Here is a 20,908-nt window from a genome sequence, read left to right as displayed (position 1 = left end):
AGGCACCCCTATCTTTTGCTTTCATAGCCTGGTAAATAATGGATTTCCTTCCTTCAGAAATGCTTTTATTAGAATGAATGACCACTCAGAATAAATCTTTGAATAGTGCTTAAAAGTTACCAACCCTCAAAGAATAAACCAGTCCTGCACTTATTTATTTTGGCCATAATCACAAAGGACCCATTCTCAATAAAATTCAGAACATTTAATCCTGATGGCGACCCTCTTGAATCAAACAGCAAAACCTGCTGTTAACATCTGCATTCAACTCCATGCCACTTCTCCTAAGAATATCCTTCTCCCTTTTCCCTTCCCTCAACCCATCCTCTCTTTTCAAGAGTATAAGTAGTATATATAGAGAGCCCTTACAACTAATAATAAAAGACAAATAATCTAATTTAGAAATGGACAAAGGATTTAAATACACATTTCTTCAAAGAAGATATACTAATGGCTAGTAAATACATGAAAAGGTGCTCAACATCTTTAGTTATTAGGGAAATGCAAATCAAAACTACAATAATATACCCACTTCACATCCACTGGAATGTCTAATCAAAAAACCAATAATAACCACTGTTACCAAGGATGTGGATAAATTAGGACTGTCATACATTGCTGGTGGGAATGTAAAATGCTGTAGCCACGTGGGAAACCAATCTGGCTATTTTTGAACTGTGGTTCTGGAGAAGTCTCTTGAGAGTCCCTTGGACAGCAAGGGGATCCAACCAGTCCATCCTAAAGGAAATCAGTCCTGAATATTCATTGGAAGGACCGATGCTGAAGCTGAAACTCCAATACTTTGGCCACCTGATGCGAAGAACTGACTCCTTGGAAAAGACCCTGATGCTGGGGAAGATTAAAGGCAGGAGGAGAAGGGGATGACAGAGGATGAGATGACTGGAAGGCATCACTGACTCAATGGACATGAGTGTGAATAAACTCCGGGAGTTGGTGATGGACAGGGAGGCCTGGCGTGCTGCAGTCCATGCGGTTGCAAAGAGTCGGACACAACTGAGAAACTGAACCGAACTGAACTGAGTGTCTGGGTTTGCTTGCATTGGACCCCTCACAATATTTGGCATAAGAATCAGAGCACAGTATCCTTGGGGCAAACAAGGAGGCTCAAACAGAAACAGACAGCAGTTTGTAAGGCATAGGATCTGTGTAAACAGGCTGCTGATTGTTTTGGTTCATCATTGATGTTTGTCCTTGTATATTTGTAGCTGGTTCATGAGACTGTCTTAGAGTAAAGGAGTCAGATCCTAATATTCTCCTTAATGAGGTGGACCTTGGAGAGTAAGAATGTGCACATATAGAAAGAAGTAAGAACACAAAATACTATTACTGAGGAATAAGGGGATTGGACTAAATATTTTCTGAATTCTCTACTGGATAAAGGTATTTCCAGCTCTGCCAAAGACCACCTGCAAAGAAGAAGCAGAGAAGTGCTTGGTCTGAGTTCCCTACAGGCCAGGATAGGGAGGTGAACACATTCATAGCCCAGGGCTGAGCAGCAGGCCCCATGAGCTGAGTTGGCAAAGCTAGACAGAACAAAAGGATTTCCTTTTTGAAGTGGCTTCTTCACACTTCAGGCTGTAGGCAGGATACTGAAGAACTAAAGTATGGAAGAAAAATAAGGGTAGAGCCTGGAAGCTGAATTTTGCTGTTTTATCTGTTAGAATTAAAATAATTTTTTCCCTTTTAAGGTTTTTCCAAAAAATTTTATATCATCAATGCCATTTTTGCTCATTATAAGAAAGTTGAAAATTAAAATTTAAAAAATATAGTTCTGTTCACTCACACAGTCGAGTCCTACTCTTTATGACCCCATGGACTGCAGCATGCCAGGCCTTCCTGGCCATCACCAGCTCCCGGAGTTTATTCAAACTCATGTCCATTGAGTCAGTGATGCCATCCCACCATCTCATCCTCTGTCATCCCCTTCTGCTCCTGCATTCAATCTTTCCCAGCATCAGGGTCTTTTCCAAGGAGCCAGTTCTTCACATCAGGTGGCCAAAGTATTGGAGTTTCAGCTTCAGCATCAGTCCTTCCAATGAATGTTCATGACTGGTTTCCTTTAGGATGGACTAGTTGGATCTCCTTGCAGTCCAAGGGACTCTCAAGAGTCTTCTCCAACACCACAGTTCAAAAGCATCAATTCTTCAGGGCTCAGCTTTTTTTTATGGTCCAACTCTCACATCCATACATGACTACTGGAAAAACCATAGCTTTGACTTGTACCTTTGTTGGCAAAGTAACGTCTCTGCTTTTTAATATGCTGTCTAGGTTGCTCATAACTTTTCTTCCAAGGAGCAAGTGTCTTTTAATTTCATGGCTGCAGTCAACATCTGCAAGGATTTTGGAGCCCCCCAAAATAAAGTCTGTCACAGTTTGCACTGTTTCCCATCTATTTGACATCAAGTGATGGGACCAGATGCCATGATCTTAGTTTTCTGAATGTTGAGTTTTAAGTCAACTTTTTCACTCTCCTCCTTCACTTTCATCAAGAAACTCTTTAGTTCTTCTTCCTTTCTGCCACGATGTGCTCTGCATATAAGTTAAATAAGCATGGTGACAATATACAGCCTTGACGTACTCCTTTCCTGATTTGCAACCAGTCTGTTGTTCCACGTTCAATTCTAACTGTTGCTTCTTGACCTGAATACAGATTTCTCAGCAGGCAGGTCAGGTGGTCTGGTATTCCCATCTCTTTTAAGATTTTTCCAGTTTGTTGTGATCCACACAGTCAAAGGCTTTGGCATAGTCAATAAAGCAGAAGTAGATGTTTTTTTGGAACTCTCTTGCTATTTTGATGATCCAGCGGATGTTGGCAATTTGATCTCTGGTTCCTCTGCCTTTTCTAAAACCAATTTGAACATCTGGAAGTTAATGGTTCATATACTGTTGAAGCCTAGCTTGGAGAATTTTGAGCATTACTTTGCTAGCATGTGAGATGAGTACAATTGTGTGGTAGTTTGAGCATTCTTTGGCATTGTCTTTCTTTGGGATTGGAATGAAAACTGACCTTTTCCAGTCCTGTGGCCACTGCTGAGTTTTCCCAATTTGTTGGCATATTGAGTGCAGCACTTTCACAGCATCATCTTTTAGGATTTGAAACAGCTCAACTGGAATTCCATCACCTCCACTAGCTTTGTTCGTAGTGCTGCTTCCTAAGGCCCACTTGACTTCTCATTCCTGGATGTCTGGCTCTAGGTGAATGCTCACACCATCATGATTATCTGGGTCATGAATATCTTTTTTGTATAGTTCTTCTGTATTCTTGCCACTTCTTCTTAATGTCTTCTGCTTCTGTTAGGTCCATACCATTTCTGTCCTTTATTGTACCCACCCATCTTTGCATGAAAAGTTCCCTTGGTATCTATAATTTTCTTGAAGAGATCTCTGGTCTTTCCCATTTATTGTTTTCCGCTATTTCTTTGCATTGATCACTGAGGAAGGCTTTCTTTTCTCTCCTTGCTATTCTTTGGAACTCTGCATTCAAATGGGTATATCTTTCCTTTTCTTCTTTGCCTTTCACTTCTCTTCTTTTCATATCTATTTGTAAGGCCTCCTCAGACAACCATTGTGCCTTTTTGCATTTCGTTTTTGGGGGGATGGTCTTGATCCCTATCTACTGTACAATGTCACAAACCTACGTCCATAGTTCTTCAGGCACTCTGTCTATCAGATTTAATCCCTTGAATCTATTTGTCACTTCCACTGTATAATCATAAAGGGATTTTATTTAGGTCTCACTTGAATGGGTCTAGTGGTTTTCCCTACTTTCTTCAATTTAAGTCTAAATTTGGCAATTAAGAGTTCATGATCTGAGCCACAGTCAGCTCCTGGTCTTGTTTTTGCTGACTGTATAGAGCTTCTCCATCTTTGGCTGCAAAGGATATAATCAATCTGATTTCGGAATTGACCATCTGGTGATGTCCATGTGAGGGTGTTTGCTATGACCAGTGTGTTCTCTTGGCAAAACTCTTATTAGCCTTTGCTCTGCTTCATTCTGTACTCCAAGGCCAAATCTGCCTCTTACTCCAGGTATTTCTTGACTTCCTACTTTCGTGTTCTAGTCCCCTATAATGAAAAGGACATCTTTTGGGGGTGTTTGTTCTAGAAGGTCTTGTAGGTCTTCATAGAACTGTTAAATTTAAGCTTCTTCAGCATTACTTTTTGGGGCATAGACTTGGATTACTGTGATATTAAATGGTTTGCCTTGGAAACGAACAGAGATCATTCTCTTGTTTTTGAGATTGCATCCAAGTACTGTATTTTGGACTCATTTGTTGACTGTGATGGCTACTTCATTTTTTCTAAGGGATTCTTGCCCACAGTAGTAGATATAATGGCCATCTGAGTTAAATTCACACGTTTTGGTCCTTTTTAGTTTGCTGATTGGTAAAATGTGGATGTTCACTCTTGCCATCTCCTATTTGACCACTTCCAATTTGCCTTGATTCATGGGCCTAACATTCCAGGTTCCTATGCAATATTCCTGTTTGTAGCATTGGACTTGACTTCCATCACCAGTTACATCCACAGCTGGGTTTTGTTTTTGCTTTGGCTCTGTCTCTTCATTCTTTCTGGAGTTATTTCTCCACTGATCTCCGGTAGCATATTGGGCAACTACAGACCTGGGGAGTTCATCTTTCAGTGTCCTATCTTTTTGCCTTTTCCTACTGTTCATGGGTTTCTCAAGGCACGAATACTGGTTTGCCATTCCGTTCTCCAGTGCACCACGTTTTGTCAGAACTCTCCACCATGACCCGTCCATCTTGGGTGGCCCTACATGGCATGGCTTATAGTTTTCATTGAGTTAGACAAGGCTGTGGATTAAAGATTTTTAATCTTATTGGATTAAAGATTTACTGAGCATGGCCCCACCCATCAGAACAAGACCCAGTTTCCCCCTCAGTCATTTTCTCCCATCAGGAAGCTTCCATAAGCCTCTTATTCTTCTCCATCAGAGGGCAGACAGACTGAAAACCACAGTCACAGAAAAAATATAGTGTAAAAGAATATTTTTAAAAGAATGTGTATATATATATGTATAATTGAATCACTTTCCTATATAACAGGAATTAACAATAATGTAAATGAACTATACTTCAATAGAAATAAGAAAAAAAGTTGAAAATACAAAAAAAGGAGGAAAGCAAAAACTTCATTTTGTTCTACCACCTAGAGACAGCCACTATTGCTGTTTTCCGCATTTCTTTTTAGTCTTTTCCACTCATTTCCACTAATTCTTGTGATCATATCTTATATTAAAGTTGTATTATACTTTCAGGGCTTCCTTGGTGGCTCAGACGGTAAAGAATGCTTGCAATGCAGGAGACCTGGGTTCGATCCCTGGGTTGGGAAGATCCCCCGGAGGAGGGCATGGCAACCCACTCCAGTATTCTTACCTGGAGAATCCCACAGACAGAGGAGCCTAGCAGGCTACAGTCCATGGGGTTGCAAAGAGTCGGACACCACTGAGCAAGTAAGTACAGCACATACTTTCAATTAATCCTAGAGTATAAATATTTTCTTGTCATTAGGAATTATGTGTAAATATCATTTTTATTGTTTATATAATATTCTGTGACTATAAGTTACTTAACCTTTGAACCCTAAGAGTTTTTTTCAACATAATTAAGTTTTAAACAATTTTCACACAACATTAGAAAACAAATTCTATTCGAGTTCTCATAGACTATATAAGCCAGGACAGGGACATAGAACAAGATGCAAAGATTCATGATCTAAAGGTATTGAAATCATAGAGGGTGTATTCTCTTATCACTGTGAACCATAAAGATTTTTTCTAATATTTTATTATTCTAAGTAATAGTGAGATTATATCATTCTGCAAAAAATTTGTATACCTTTCTGTTTTCTTAGGAAACATTCATTCATTCATTATATGCAAATATTAGTGAGGACTTACTATATGCCAGGTAGTATGCTTGGTGCAGGAAAAGGCAATGGCACGTACTCTTGCCTGGAGGATCCCATGGATGGAGGAGCCTGGAAGGCTGCAGTCCATGGCGTTGCTGAGGGTCGGACACGACTGAGAGACTTCAATTTTACTTATCACTTTCACTCTTCACTTTCATGCATTGGAGAAGGAAATGGCAACCCACTCCAGTGTTCTTGCCTGGAGAATCCCAGGGACGGGGGAGCCTGGTGGGCTGCCGTCTATGGGGTCGCACAGAGTCGGACACGACTGAAGTGACTTAGCAGCAGCATGCTTGTTGCAAAGTTTCTTCCTTGGGTGATATGTTGTCAGCTACTGAGATAAGGAGGAGGAGCAAATTTAAGAGAAAAGGTGGTGGGTTCAGCTTTGGATGTGTTGAGTTTGAGACATCCAAGTGGAAATGTCAAGAAAGCAGAGCTCAGTGAAGTCTGGATAGAGGTATAAAATTACCAATGTGGTCATATAGATGGTAATTCATGCCAAATGAGTGAAAGATCATACAGGGAAAGAGTATAGGTAGCCTAGTCCTGAGAATGTCCAGCTTTCAGAGGCTAGATAACAGAAGTGGAATCTGCAAAAGAGACCGAGGAGAGGGCAAAGGGTTTGGAGGCAAAGCAAGAGTGTGGCATCATAGATGCCACAGGAAGACTTTCAAGGAGGAGGAAATGGTTAACAGTGTTAAATGTAGGGGGGAGGTCAAGGAAGATAAGCAGGGAAAACACTGCATTTATTTATTTAATATAGTTTTTCTAACACAGAGTTCATTGGTTGAGTATCTTGTTGAGCAGTTTCAGTGGAGTGTTGGGGGTAAGGAAGCCAAATTGCTGAGAAAGAAGGGGATAGAAATTGCCCATAAAGAGGAGCTAGAGAGGTACCTAGTATGTAGGGAGGATTTTTTTTCAAGGTGACAGAGACTTGAGCATGTTTAATTGCTGATGACAGATGGAAAGGACTTGAGCCTGGTTAATAGCTGATGAGAAGAATGAGGGGGAGTAGGGAGACTGGGGAGAGGAATCTATAATTACTGGGTAAATATAAACATTTTAATCTTTATTGATATATACTGCTCACATGCTTTCTAAAAGGGTTTTAAGTCAAAACACACTCCTCCTAGCAATTAGGAAAGAGCTTGTTTTGTGGCCACTTTGTCTTCATTATGTTATGCAAACAAACAAACAAAAACCGTTGCTGAAGAGTTTCATTATGGTTCTAATTTACTCCATTTGGATCACTAGTGAGCTGAATATTTTAACCAGTTGTGTCTGTGTGTGAATTCAGTCTATGTCCTTTACCCAAAACGTTTCTGTTTTGGATAGATACTTTTATTTGCCATAAAAGACTGAAAGTCAAAGGATCAGAATAGCATCGTATTTTTTCTTCCCAAATTATATGGTCGAGAGTCTTCATCTTCTTAGCAGTACACAACAGTTTGTGGCTCAGCTGAACGGGAGACATGATGTATCATCTGAGAGAGGGACCACCTATGAAACCCAGGTCTAGTCAGACTCCTATGTTAGTCATCAAGCTCCCTTTGCTAACCTGGGACCGCATCCCTCCAGTGCCTTAAGGATTTGGTCCTCAGAGCTCCCCTTCGGGTGGCCGGTGGTGCGGCCCCCTATCATGGAGCCCGGAGTGCTGTGCGGCCCCTTTAAGAGTCCAGCTCCTCCCCGCTCCAGGGAAAGTTGCAGCTTTTTCCGCCTCCTGGGAGGGTGAGAAGGGCCGGCTGGCGGAGTGGGGCTGCGGTTTTCCCGGAGCGGGAGACCCTTCCCTGAATCCGGCACTGGGACATCTCGCCCTCTCGTGGCACCTGTTGCAGGTGACAGGTAGGTCCGTGGCCCACGGCCGTCCCTCCGCACTCGGTCCGGGACGCCTCCTGGGCCCCCAGCCCCTTTTCACTGCCTAAGCGCCCCCACCCCCATCTAGGGGACCTGCGCCCTTCCCTCCCCGCTCCCCGTCTCGCTTTGTCCGGAGCTTACCCTCTGTCCCTTGGCCCCGTCCGCCTGGGCGGACCGCACCCCCACGCTTTGACTCCCGTCAGCTTGGGTGGTCCCTCCCCACCACTTTGCTTTACCTTAGTCTCCAGGCCCTTTCCCCGGCCCGTCCGTCGCCGCCGAGGGCTGTGCCCCTCGAGTCTCTGCTTCCTCCAGTGTGGAAGGCTTTTCCCGCCCTCGGGAGCCGGGGCCCCTCCCGGGAGCTGGCCCTAGGGCCGGGGGTGGGGCAGAGCTCCTAGCGGGAACTACGCCCTCCCAGGCGTCCAGTCACCTTTTCTGCGGTGTCTGGGCTCCGCATTGCTTCCGGCCCTCGGCCCTCACGGCGTCCACTTCCCTGGCCTCTGCGGATCCACCTCAGGTAAAGGCTGGAGGCCGGTTGGCCCCTAGTCCTGCTTCAGTGGGCGCCTTCTGCGCTTGGGGCTGAGGACCTGGCTGTGTGCTCTGGAGCTGAACCTCTTTATCTTGCCACCCTTAGGCTTCCCTGGTGGCTCAGCAGTAAAGAATCCGCTTGCCAATGCAGGATCCCTGGGTCGGGAAAATCCCCTGGAGAAGGGAATGGCAACCCACTCCAGTATTGTCTGAGAAATCCCATGGACAGAGGAGCCTGATGGGCTACAATCCATGGGGTCGCACGAGAGTCTGACACGACTTAGCCACTAACCGACAACTTACAGCAGTCAGCGAGGTATGCTTCTGAAAGAGGGTCCTCAGAGCCTTCAGAAGGGACATAGAACGCTTCCATCTGTGATGGTTTGTAAAGGAGTAGAAAAGATGTCCCTCCAAGCCTTAACGTTGAGTAAGATAGTTGGAATTTTGGGTGCTAAAATCATTGGGTTAGAGTTTTGGCGACTGGAACAGGTGATGTTTCTAATTCACCAAACTTTTCTTCCTGCAGTATCCTGCCTGCTTCTCCAAGACCAGAGGACCTAGTGTTCCAGAATACTGCTTTGGGCAGGGTTGATCCTAGACCTTGTACATTTGTTGCAGAAATTAGTCTTCAGTACATATTGTACCTCTTGGCTTCTTTTCTGCTTCCCCTCCCCACCCCTCATAAGTCCATTAATTTTAAGGTGTTAATGGTCTTATGTGTTTACCCGATGGTGTGTGGAGAGAACAATAGTTAATGCAAAGAGTTGAGGCCCTAATGAAGTTTTCGGCTGTAGTTGTAGTTGTTGGGTGTTTGTTTGTTTGTTTGTTTTTGCATCTGTTGGGAATTCTAATATTAAAAGACCACCAACTTGGCTTGTGAGACTTTTCCTGGCAGGGGATGAACATTTCTGATAGCATAATTTCAGGTGCCTCTCACTAGGTCAGAGCAGTGAAATGGAGTTTGGAGGCCTGTTCAGGGATAATTGGTCTGTGAGTGTATGTGACATTTCTGATTGATGCTTTCTGTGCTTTTCCCCTTAAAGCTGCTACTAATCAGGGTTGTTAGAATCCATTGAGCCAGGCACTGTGAGAAGTTCTTTATGTAATTGCCTCACACAATCCTAATGATAACTATGTGTGAGGTACCACAATTATAAGCCTGAAGGCTTAGGCTTCTCTGGTGGCTCAGCAGTAAAGAATCTGCCTGCCAATGCAGGAGACACGGGTTCGATCCCTGAGTCGGGAAAATCCCGGGGAGAAGGAAATGGCAACCCACTCCAGTATTCTTGCCTGGGAAATCCCATGGACAGAGGAGCCTGGCAGCCTAATAGTCCGTGGAATGGCAAAAGAGTCAGATATGACTTAATGACTCAACAACAACATAATAAAAGGGGGACTCTGAGAGTTTTAAGTACCTTGATTCAAATCACCCAACTGATGAGGGCCAGAGCTGGGCCATCTGACTGCAGCTGAGCTGTATTCTTCTCCCCTATCACACCAACTCTGCTGTCTTAGATTTTTAGGAACACTAAATAGCTCACAGATGAGGGCTAAGTGATGAAAAATTTCCCTTCCAAGCTGAAGCCTAAGTTTTGGTCCTTGATTCCACCTCGGAGGGACTGCAGAGACTTTGGAGTGCTTACCTCACTGATGGCTCACCCACTTCACTTCCACTGTGGGAATGCTTGCCACATTGCCACTATAAGCACATCACCCCCACCTGGCCCTGTGTACCCAGGTGAGTGAATCTCCAGGGCTATCAGCTCAGAGGGAATTGTCCTGAAGTTAGAGAAGGTGACCCTTGATTCTAGGGATGTGTGCTTGGCTCAATTTTTTCCTTTTCCACTAGGTAGGGTGTGAAAAGTGGTAAGGATTTCCCAACAGCCAGGCCAGACTGTCTGAGGCTTAGTGTGGGCTTGTTTTATCATGGAATGGATGGACCACCTTAGGGAAGAACAGTCCATGAGAAAATTTCCCTCCTGATCCCATCTCTGGGTCTTTGCTTAAATTACTGTGGTTTTTTTTTTTTCTTTCTCTCTTTTCTCTCTCTTTTTTTTTTCCCTGAAGCGATAACTTTGTCACCTGTACCTACTTCCCTGCCATTGATTCCTGTTCATCAAGATTTAGCTCTAAAGTCACCTCCTTTGGAACAACCTTACTGAACACACAGTTCCTTCCCCTAAGCAGAATTTCCAGATATTCTGTGTCCTAAAACTCTTTGTTTACACCTCAGGAAAATCCCTTAAAACCTCTCTCAGTTGATTTTCCTGGAAAAGGAAATAACAACCCACGACAGTTTTCTTGCCTGGAAAATCCCATGGACAGAGGAGCCTGGCGGGCTACAGTCCATAGGGTCAAAACATGACTAAGTGACTGAGTACGTGCTGACCACAGTTGGTTTTCCATCTCAAAGGTTGTAATCTAAGACAAGGTCTAGATCTGGAGCTCCCTTTGTCTTGAGCACAAGAGATTAACAAATATTTGTACAAGGACCTGGGGATACCATCCCTTCAAGGGCCGGAGGGCAGGTGATGATGGGATTGAAGTACAGAATCTACAGCTAGGACTTTGTACTTAAATGTCACCTTAGTGAGGTCATCCCTAACCACCCTAATTAAACTTATTTAAATAAGTTTTAAAGTTTTAAGTCCTTCCTTGAACATTCTATTGATATATGCCCCTTCCCTACCTTATTACTCTAAGGTAATATTTGTGTATTTTATTCATTTTTCTTTCTTGTTATTCTTTTTCTTTTCTTGTTTTCTTTCTCATTCATTTTTTTTTCTTCTCCCTGCATAGTATAAGTTCTATGTGGGCAGAGATTGCTGTCTGTTTCATTGACCAGTGGACCCCAGCATCCATGACAGGGCCTGGCACATTGTAGGTGCTTGCTAATATTTGTTAAATGAATTAATATATGACATCACCATTGTAGGAACTGGCACTCTTTTATGTTCTCCTGGACCGGAAACTTAAGTGTCCTCAGTCTGCCCCAGGCCCAGTTCTCATACAATTCTGCTTTGAGATTGCATGCCTGATGACAACCTTGACCTCCTTGGAAGTACTTCCTCTCTCCTTTTTTTAAGGCATGAGTCTCTGGATGGAAACTTCTAAAATTTAAAGTGGAAATGTAAAGATGCTGTGCTTCTTGTGGTCCACACTAGGAAGAGGGTATGGCTTGTCAGATGTCTTAAGGCATTTATCCAGTGAGCTCAGTAAGAAGCTGGAGAAAGTTGCTGTATGATAGGGAAGTGAACAGCTCAAAAGAATAAAAGATGCCTAACAAATTAAGCTTCTGGCCTCAAGTTACTCTTGATTATTGGATTATTTATTGGATTTATTGGATTATTGACTTTATGAAAAAGCCATTGCTGATTACTGGTTGTGTGGTACTTGACAAGTAGGAGAATTATACCATGTGAGGGAACCACTGTGTAACAGGAAAGAAAAAAAGTACTGTTCTATTTAAATGTTTTGAAACATTCAGGAAAAAAAAAAAAAAAAGGCTAGAATTTTTCCAAAGACAGGCTGGAAGGAATTGGACTCTTGATACACTGGTAAATATGTGATTCTCCACCATTTAATGAATGATAGCTTCTCTGAAACTGGTTTGTACAAAAAACTTCTGTCCAACCTCTTCTGCTCAATTTATCTCCTCAGTGTCTCAATATAGTGTAGTGACCCAGGGCTCAGTCCATGGACTTTTCTCTATACAGAATCTTTCTAGAAGCATTCATCCAGCCCAATGGTTTTAAATACCATCTGTCACTCCAAAATTTATGTCTCTGTCCCAAGCCTTTCTTCTAAGCTGCAGCCTCATAGATCTAATGAGCTATTAACCATTCCTACTTGGCTATCAAATAGGCATCTCAAACTTAACATAGCCAAAACAATACTCTTTAAAAAATTTTTTATTGACATATAGATGATTTACAATGTTGTGTTAATTTCTGCTGTACAACAAAGTGATTCAGGTATACATATATATAGTTATGTATACATATATATATCTATAGAGTTATATATACACGCATGCACACGCACGCGTGCGCGCACACACACACGCACACACACACACTATTTTTGGCCCTGCCACACAGCTTATGGGATCTTAGTTCCCAGACCACAGATTGAACCCATGCCCTTGGTATTGAAAGTGTGCAGTCCTAACGGCTGGACCACCAGGGAATTCCCTATGCATTATTTTTTTAAACATTCTTTCCACTTTGGTTTATCATAGGATAATTGAATATAGTTCTCTGCTATATAGTAGGACCTTGTTGTTATCTATTCTCTATATACTAGTTTGCATCGCTACTTCCAAACTCCCAATGCATCCCTTCCCCAACCTCCTCCCGCTTGGCAGACACCAGTCTGTTCTCTATGTCTCTGAGTCTGTTTCCAAAACAGGGCTTGAGTCCTCCTCTCAAATCCCTAGTTCCTTCCCTCAACCCTCTCCTGTCTCAGTAAAATGACACCATCATCCATTCAAACCAAGAACCTACAGTCACCCTTGATTCTTCTCTTTCTCTCACCCCCTCCCTACACGCAATTCATCAGCAAATCCTGGCCATCATGTTGTTATATTCTGCCACGTCTCCATCTCCTCTGCCTGTCCCCCTAGTCCAAGCCACATGCTGCAATAAGCATCTTTGCACGGTGCTCAATGATGTATGTAGAGCTAGGTAAACACACAGGTAATTTCTGCTGGACAGCTTTCTAGTAGGACAGTTGTTGGGTCAAAGGAAATGCACATTTTAAAAATATGAATAGGCATCAGAAAAGTGGCATCCAAGAGGATTTACCATTGAGAGTGCTTTTCCTCATTCCTTTGCTGAGGATGGACAGTCTTTTTAATTTTTGCCAATCTGACAATGAAAAATGTATCTAACTGATTTAACTTTCATTTATCTGGTCAGTAGTAAGGCTGAGTATCTTCATATGTGTTAGCTACTTGTATTTTTCCCAAGACTTCCCCTCAATATCCTTCCCACATTTCTCTTTTGGATTATATATTTCATTTATTTATAAGAACACTATTTTTTAGGGATATTTACCCATTGTCTGTTACACAGTGTAAGTTTTTTTTTCTCTTTAGTCTGCCATAGTCATAACTTTGTTCATCATGTGTACCCCTCTTGTAATCAGATAAAGCATACTATAAAACATTTAAAAAGCATGTTCATTAGATTTGGCAATTAGGATGTCAGTGACGATATCAGTGCAGCAGGAGGAGAGAGGCAGATTGTAGAGGGTTGGGGGTAGCATTTACAGGGACTGATAGGGAATATGGTACACGTTTTGAAGAGGCTTGGCTCTGATGGGAAGGAGAGTGTTTCCCATAGACAGTGGAGCACAAGGGAGAAGAAAATGTTAATTTTGTTTCTTTTTAAATATAGGAGAGAGATGAACCCATTTCAGAGCTTGATTGATGCCAGCTTGGTTGATTTGGAGGATGAAGGAGGGTGGGGGCTTCAGCATGAAAGAGGTGAAAAGATGAGTCTTCAAAAAAGAGAGCTAGCTCTTCCCGTTGAGACAGGAGGGAATGAGAGCCGGACTGTTGGAGCTGTGGAGAAGGAAGGAACTGTGGAAGGACAGGATTTTGGAGGCGATCCCAACTGATGAGAGTGGTGATGGGTTGGAACAGCATTTGAGAAGGATGAATAGAGGAGCCCCTTAGCGGCAAACCATCCAGATTGCCACATCATAGTGAGCCTAGAGAGGCTTGGATAACTTGAATTTGTCTCCTTCCAAGTCACAGAACTCTATCCATTCTCTCCAGAAGCCCTCATCAGCCCAGGTGTAGAAACAAAGTGGAGACTATCTAGTTTGGGGGACATTTCTGGGTGGCTGTGGCAGAAGTATCAGAGGGTAGGAAATCGGACAGTGCTGCCAGAATAGTTGAACTGACGGACCATTGTGGCTTTCATATCTGAGTCTATCTAAACCTTACTTGATGTTTAACAATTCATAAGAGATGGAAAATTTCCTTGACTTCTTCATTGTTTCTTGTTTGTATCTCTGTCAACTCAGGCATAAGAATAGCTTCAGTGGGACTTCCCTGGTGGTCCAGTGGCTAAGACTCCTCATTCCCAGTGCAAGGGGGTCCAGGTTCGATCCTGATCAAGAAACTGGATCCCACATGCCACAACTAAGACCCAGAACAGCCAAATAAATAAATGTTTTTTCTAATAGCTTTAGTATCAGTGTCTTTAAACTACTGCCTGTCACTTTTCAGAAAAATATAGGTTTATTTGGGCTTCCCTGGTGGTTCAGTGGTAAAGAATCTGCCTGCAGTGCAGGAGATGCAGGAGACTTGGGTTTGAACCCTGGGTCAGAAAGACCCTCTGGAGGAGGGCACAGCAACCCACTCCAGTATTCTTGCCTGGAGAATCCCAGGGACAGAGGAGCCTGGTGGGCTATAGTCTATAGGGTCGCAAAGAGTCCGACATGACTGAAGCAACTGAGCATGCATGCACACATGGGTTTATTTACTGAGAGTCAACAATGTGCCAGTTTCTAGACTAGGTGCTTGAGATGGAGTGTATAAAAAGGTAGATGATGCCCTTTTTTGGGAGTAGAACTTATTTCAACCAGGGAGTATATGTTTTAAAAAGGAACACATTTTATAATCAATGATTTAATTGCAATTGTGATAAGTTGTATGAAGTTTGTTTTTTTATAAATCAAATGTAAATTTAATTTTATTGGAGTAGAGTTAAATTACTGTGTTAGTTTCTATTGTACAGCAAAGTGACTCAGTTACACACGTATCTACTTCTTTCAAGATTCTTTTCCCATTGAGGTCATTACAGAGTATTGAGTAGAGTTCCCTATGCTATACTATACAGTAGGTCCTTATTAGATCAAAACTGCTTTGCATTTGCTAGTGAAGTGTGAGAGTACTTCTTACATCTTCCCTTTTAAAATTGAGTGTTGTCTTTAAAATTTTGCTTAATTGATAAAGTGAAAGTGAAGTCGCTCAGTTGTGTCCGACTCTGTGCAACCCCATGGACTGTAGCCCACCAGGCTCCTCCGTCCATGGGATTCTCCAGGCAAGAATAGTGGAGTGGGTTGCCATTTCCTTCTCCAGGGGATCTTCTCGACCCAGGGATCAAACCCAGGTCTCCTGCATTGCAGGCAGACGCTTTAACCTCTAAAAAATCTTTATTACTAGTAAGTAAGAGTGAAACTTTTTTACATCTATTGGTCATTTGACCTTCTTCAAGAATTCATGCTCTTTATTTATTGTACACCTCTCTCTTCTTACTTTGAGTAGATCTTTCTTTCCATGTTTAAAACCTTTAGCTACCTTTCTCTCTCTCCTCCCTTATCTCTGGCACATTGAAATATACTTTACCCAGTTTTTCTGGCCATTCCCTCTTGATCTGCTTTGAACTTCTTTCTTACCTGCTTTGGAAATGTTGGTGTGCTTAGGGATCTGACTACATTTTTATTACTTGACCCAATAAAAGATAACATATAAGTAATCCATTCTCCTCTCCATATCCTATTTCTCACAGGTAACAATATTAAATTTGTATCCCCTTTCAGACATTTTCCCTGCCCATATGAAATATTTCCCTCCTTCCTTCCATTCATCTATTCATCCATCCTGTCTGCAGTTATATGTTACAAAATACAAACGGAATTATCATATGTATGTTCTGGAATGTAGTTTTTACTTAACACTTGTGGCATGCTTTCAGTGTTAGTATATGTAAAACTATCTCGCTCTCTTTTCTTGGCTGCACTGTGTGTCATGTGGGTTCTTAGTTCCTTGACCAGGGATGGAACCCTTGTCCCCTGCAGTAGAAGCATGGAATCTTAACCACTGGGCCATCAGGGAAGTCCCTTACCTCTTTCTTTTTAACAATGACATTGCATTCCATAATATGTATGTGCCATAGTTTATTTAATCAGTTTTGTATTGATGTTTAAATTGTATATATTTTTTTGCTGGTTTAAACACTGAACATTCTTATGATATATATTTGTGCATCTACTTGACTATCAGGAGGATAAGTTTTTCAAGATGGAATGGCTCCATTAAAAAATAGTCAATGTTGCTAAAGATTCAGAGATGTCTACAATAATAAAAACTGACTACTACCCATTGGATTTAGTAGGTTGTTGGTGACCTTAGAGCAATTTCAGGGGAGTGGGGGGGAATGCTAGACTTTGATGGGTTGGGAGATTTGGGGTATGAGGAAGTGGAAGCAGTGGATATGGACAATTCCTTAGACAAATTTGTCTCTGAAGAGCAAAGAAAGGGTGGTAGTAGGGGAAAAATTGAAATCCAGAGAAGTTTTTTCTTTTCTTTTTTTTTTTAAATTTAGGAAGGCTTAGATGTCTTTAAAGGCTGATGGAAAGAGATAATTGATAGAGCAAAGTCCTTACCAAATAAAGTCCTTATTCCAGTTGGGAGAGGATCCCAGAATGGAGTGGAGAGATTACCCTTAAACAAGAGGAAGGACATTACGGTTTTGAAGGAAAAAAAAGTGAATAGATATAGGTAATGATAAGTTTATAGATTTGGTGGCAGGAGCTTGTCTGATGGTGTTTATATTTCCCTATGATGGAAGAGGAAAGGTAATCCTCTTAGAGCAAGGGGTTGAAGTGGAGCAGGGTTAGGGATGGAGTATTGAGGTGCTTGTGGAAGTTTGAAATACTGTGATGAACAGGAGAGCAAGCTAGGACCACAGAAGCATAGCTGGAGTGTCAGGCAGTGTTGAAGTGAGCTTGGCAACCAAGAATTCATATTGGTCATAATCCACCATATTGTGATTTTTTTTTTCTCCAGCAGATCTCAGTAGTCCCAGTGCAGCATAAAGCACAACAGTTGGGCTCTTCCAAGGTTACGTTTTTATTAGATAGTTGCAATGAAATGGGTTATTGAGGATGATGACAAGAGTGCAGTTGAAACAATAGAATCCAAACTGTCCTAGGAAAAGAAGTGAAGACAGGAAGGAGCTGACAGAGCGGAAGTGAAAGGTCTATGAGGACTACCTCCCCACCATGAGGTCTGAGAACTGGTGTAGGGCTGGGAGAGGTCATTGAATGAAGAGGCCAGAAGGACAGGCAGCTGTAGCTACAGTGGGGTATTTGACTTAATGATGTCAAATGTTGTGAAGTCCTGGGTGATAAACTTTTGGGTGTGGCTAAGTATGATCTATGGTATTTTTAATGCCAGCTCAGTCATTCAACAAGCATTTATTGTGTGCATATTATGTACCAGACAGCACTCTTGGCACTGAAGGGCACAGAAATGAACAAAACAAAGCCCCCTCTCTCATATAGTTAATTGTCTAGTGAGGGAGATTATTCATTTTTCTAAAGTGAAAGGGCACCTCATTGATATGCTGATTACTGATTGTGTAGTTCTGTTTAGAAATAGTAGTAATACCAAGGTCAAATGTTTATGTATGTGGGGCTAGGAAAGTCCGCCTAGACATAGTGCCTTGCTTTATTGTAAATTGCGTTAACTGAATAATGAAAATTAATTTATCTTCCCCCCTTGGAACTTTTAAAGGTACTTCATATGCTGTGTCACAATTGAAGATAAAACAAATATATGCACATGAAATTTGAATATTTAGCAGTTTAAAATTTTTTATACTTTTTTAGTAGTTTTTATAGTATTTTTTACTATAACCATATGGTTTAGAAAATATATGAGCAAATTGAAGTTTTGACATCTTACTATGAAATTTGAGAAATCAAATCAGCATTCTTGCCCAGATAGAAAGTCACCATACGTCTCTGCAGGGAAGTAGCTGACAAGCATAAATATTAAGCAAATATTAGTAATTAGAAATGATCAGTTTAAAAGATATTTATACACTGTCCCAGACTGCATTTCAAGTGACTCATAAAGATACATAGTGAACTATACATGACAACTATTTTTAGTAGTTTTTATAGTATTTTAAGCAATATTAGGATATTGTTTCTAGCTATTGACCAGATGTTGATAATACATGTACTAATCTTGTTCTAGGGATTTGATATAATGTGTAATTATGATTAAGCAGTTTAGGAGGCCAAGAGAGCCTGTACGTTAATATTGTATCTTTATTTTATAGTTTCCAATTTATACCTACTCTTCCACTTACATATACTCATATATACATTTATTAATGTTATATCTGAAGGAAATTAGCATTTATTTTACGTCTTGTAGTCCTTAAATAACACTTTAAGATTATCTGCCGCATATACAGTTCAATTCGAGTTCGACTACAGGTTATTTCATTGTGTTTAAAGTTTCTGTGGCCATAGCTAGATCACAGCATCCCTAAAATTAAACAAGAAACCAAATGCATGAAATCACAGCTGCGTGTGAACATGGGTTGGATTAGTCATGAGCCATCATGATTTCTCATTTAAGGGGACTGCGTGGGTGATTTTTAGATGATGTGTCCTGCACGAAAGAATTAGATGCTAGCTAGAGTTCAGTTTAGAAATCCCCACCATCTGCGACCCAGGCATGAGAAGAGGGTCTTCCCTGAGGGGCACGCTGCTTTATCAAAGCTGGTTGACTAAGGAAAGATAATGGAGTTTCACACGGCGATGGTGATAAGGCTTATTAAAAACTGACGTGTCAACTCTCACTAGACTTAAAAAGTGTTTTACGCATATAAATGACCTGGGTTTTAAAGCATTCTATTCTTTCTCGTGTGTGCTCAGTCATGTCTGACTCTTTGTGACCCTTTGGACTATAGCCTGCCAGACTCCTCTGTCCATGGAATTTTTCAAGCAAGATTACTATATATGTAGATTTGCTCCACTGGTGGGCTTGTGGGGGTCTGGAGACCCTAGCTGACCACTGGGAAGCCTCAGTTGCCCGTTTGTTTTGGAGCCTTGATTTTTACTCTATTTTGTCTCTGCTCTTGCTTTTTTTCTTTTTGATACTGTTTTTTAAATTTCTGCTATCTTGTTCTATATATCTTTATATTCCCTGGTGGCTCAGATGGTAAAGCATCTGCCTGCAGTGCGGGAGACCAGGTTCAATCTCTCAGTCAGGAAGATCTTCTGGAGAAGGAAATGGCACCCCACTCCAGTACTCTTGCCTGGAAAATTCCATGGACGAAGGAGTCTGGTAGGCTACAGTCCATGGCGTCATGAAGAGTCGGACACGACTGAGCGACTTCACTCACTTCACTATGTGTCTTTATGAGTCACTTGAAATGCAGTCTGGGACAGTGTGTAAATATGTTTTAAACTGATCATTTCTAATTACTAACATTTGCTTAATATTTATGCTTGTCAGCTGCTTCCCTGCAGAGACGTATGGTGACTTTCTATCTGGGCAAGAATGCTGATTTGATTTCTCAAATTTCATAGTAAGATGTCAAAACTTCAATTTGCTCATATATTTTCTAAAGCATATGGTTAATAATAATAAAATTAAACAGCTATCAAAACTGAATGCTTATTCTAGACCAGGCACTATGCTCTACCCTTTACTCATGAATATACTTGAATCCTCACAGCTTTAAGTGGCTCTTATTATTAATCACTTTTTGCAGATGGGGAAACAGATTCAGGGAGGTTGAATAACTGGCCCAAGGTCACACAGCTAAAAAGTAGTGAAGCTATGATTTGAAGGCTCTAGATCCAGTCCTTGTAGGCACTTTTCTATGCCATACTGCTCTTAATTAGAAACCTAGCAAATCAGAACTCCAAGTCCTAGTAGAAGAGGCTGTTCTGTGTTATAGAACATCCACAGGTCTGGCAGGTTTTATCTCAGTGTTAAATCTTCAGTATGGCCCCTTTCCATCTCTTCTATCACTGCCCTCTGATTTGGGCTCTCATCATCTTCCCCCTGGGTTTATACTAGATCCTCCTCAAATCTATATTCTGCAAAATTTTCAGAGTGATCTAATGAGTCCTTGCCTTCCTGAAAAGTCTTCAGTCATTCCCATTGTCCAAGGTTAATTATCCATGTCTCTGAGTATAGCATATCAAGCTCCTCCTTTGATCCCCATTTGCCTCTTCCACATCCTTCCTTACAATTTGCTATACAATATCACTGCACTTCTTGCCTGTACCACATTGCTTTGTGTCTCTATGCTTATGCTTTTGCTTTTGTAAATGCTGTGCCCTCTACCTGGTTAACCATCTGATAGATATTTACAACCATTTCATGTGCTACTGCTGTTTCATTCTACTTCCCTTTGTCCAAGCTGGAATAGATGCCCCAACTTGGCATTCTCATAATACCCTGTGTTTATATTTCTTTGATTACCATGTTCTGTTATGACTGTCTCTCTAAATATTTCCTTTGATAGACTGTGTGTTCTTTGTGGGCAGATACTCTGCATTGTTTTGTGAGCACGGCATTTAGCACATAGTTGGCCTTCCTAAATAGTCAGCAGTTCTGTAAACAGTGCAGAATACAGAGCTCCACGTCAGGGAAAGAAGTAGAATTTCGAAGGCCTGGAACCACACAGACATTCAGAGATAACTACCAGTACAGGGGAGGGAGATCTCATAGAATAATCTTTGGGGCCAGATACATTTACATCATTTAATCTAGGAGCCAGAAGGGACTTCAGGGGACGAGAGTGGGAAT

The 20,908-nt window shown here is 41.6% G+C and overlaps 1 protein-coding gene and 1 long non-coding RNA gene across 18 annotated transcripts in view; one reads left to right on the top strand and one right to left on the bottom strand.

Annotated features, from left to right (window-relative positions):
• The window catches only part of SYTL4 (synaptotagmin like 4), a 90,990-nt gene that overhangs the window by 22,607 nt on the left and 47,475 nt on the right, over nucleotides 1-20,908 (top strand). For 11 of the 17 annotated variants that reach the window (XR_011446241.1, XR_011446243.1, XM_070291077.1 and 8 more), the window contains one exon: nucleotides 5,300-5,494. The exons of 1 other annotated variant lie outside the window; for it this stretch is intronic. The gene's annotated coding sequence lies outside the window, so the exon portion shown is untranslated. Of the gene's footprint in view, nucleotides 1-5,282; nucleotides 5,495-7,669; nucleotides 7,795-20,908 lie in introns of those variants that run through there. 5 more of the 17 variants (XM_070291083.1, XM_070291071.1, XM_070291076.1 and 2 more) reach the window with 4 other exon arrangements.
• On the bottom strand, nucleotides 5,559-8,183 carry LOC138930603 (uncharacterized). The gene is made up of 2 exons (XR_011446245.1): nucleotides 8,043-8,183; nucleotides 5,559-7,452 (listed from the first exon to the last, which is right to left on the bottom strand). It is a non-coding gene; the product is annotated as an uncharacterized lncRNA (long non-coding RNA).

Source organism: Ovis canadensis, chromosome X, assembly GCF_042477335.2.
Source record: "Ovis canadensis isolate MfBH-ARS-UI-01 breed Bighorn chromosome X, ARS-UI_OviCan_v2, whole genome shotgun sequence".
Lineage (NCBI taxonomy): Eukaryota > Metazoa > Chordata > Mammalia > Artiodactyla > Bovidae > Ovis > Ovis canadensis.
This window is presented reverse-complemented; position numbering and strand designations above follow the sequence as displayed.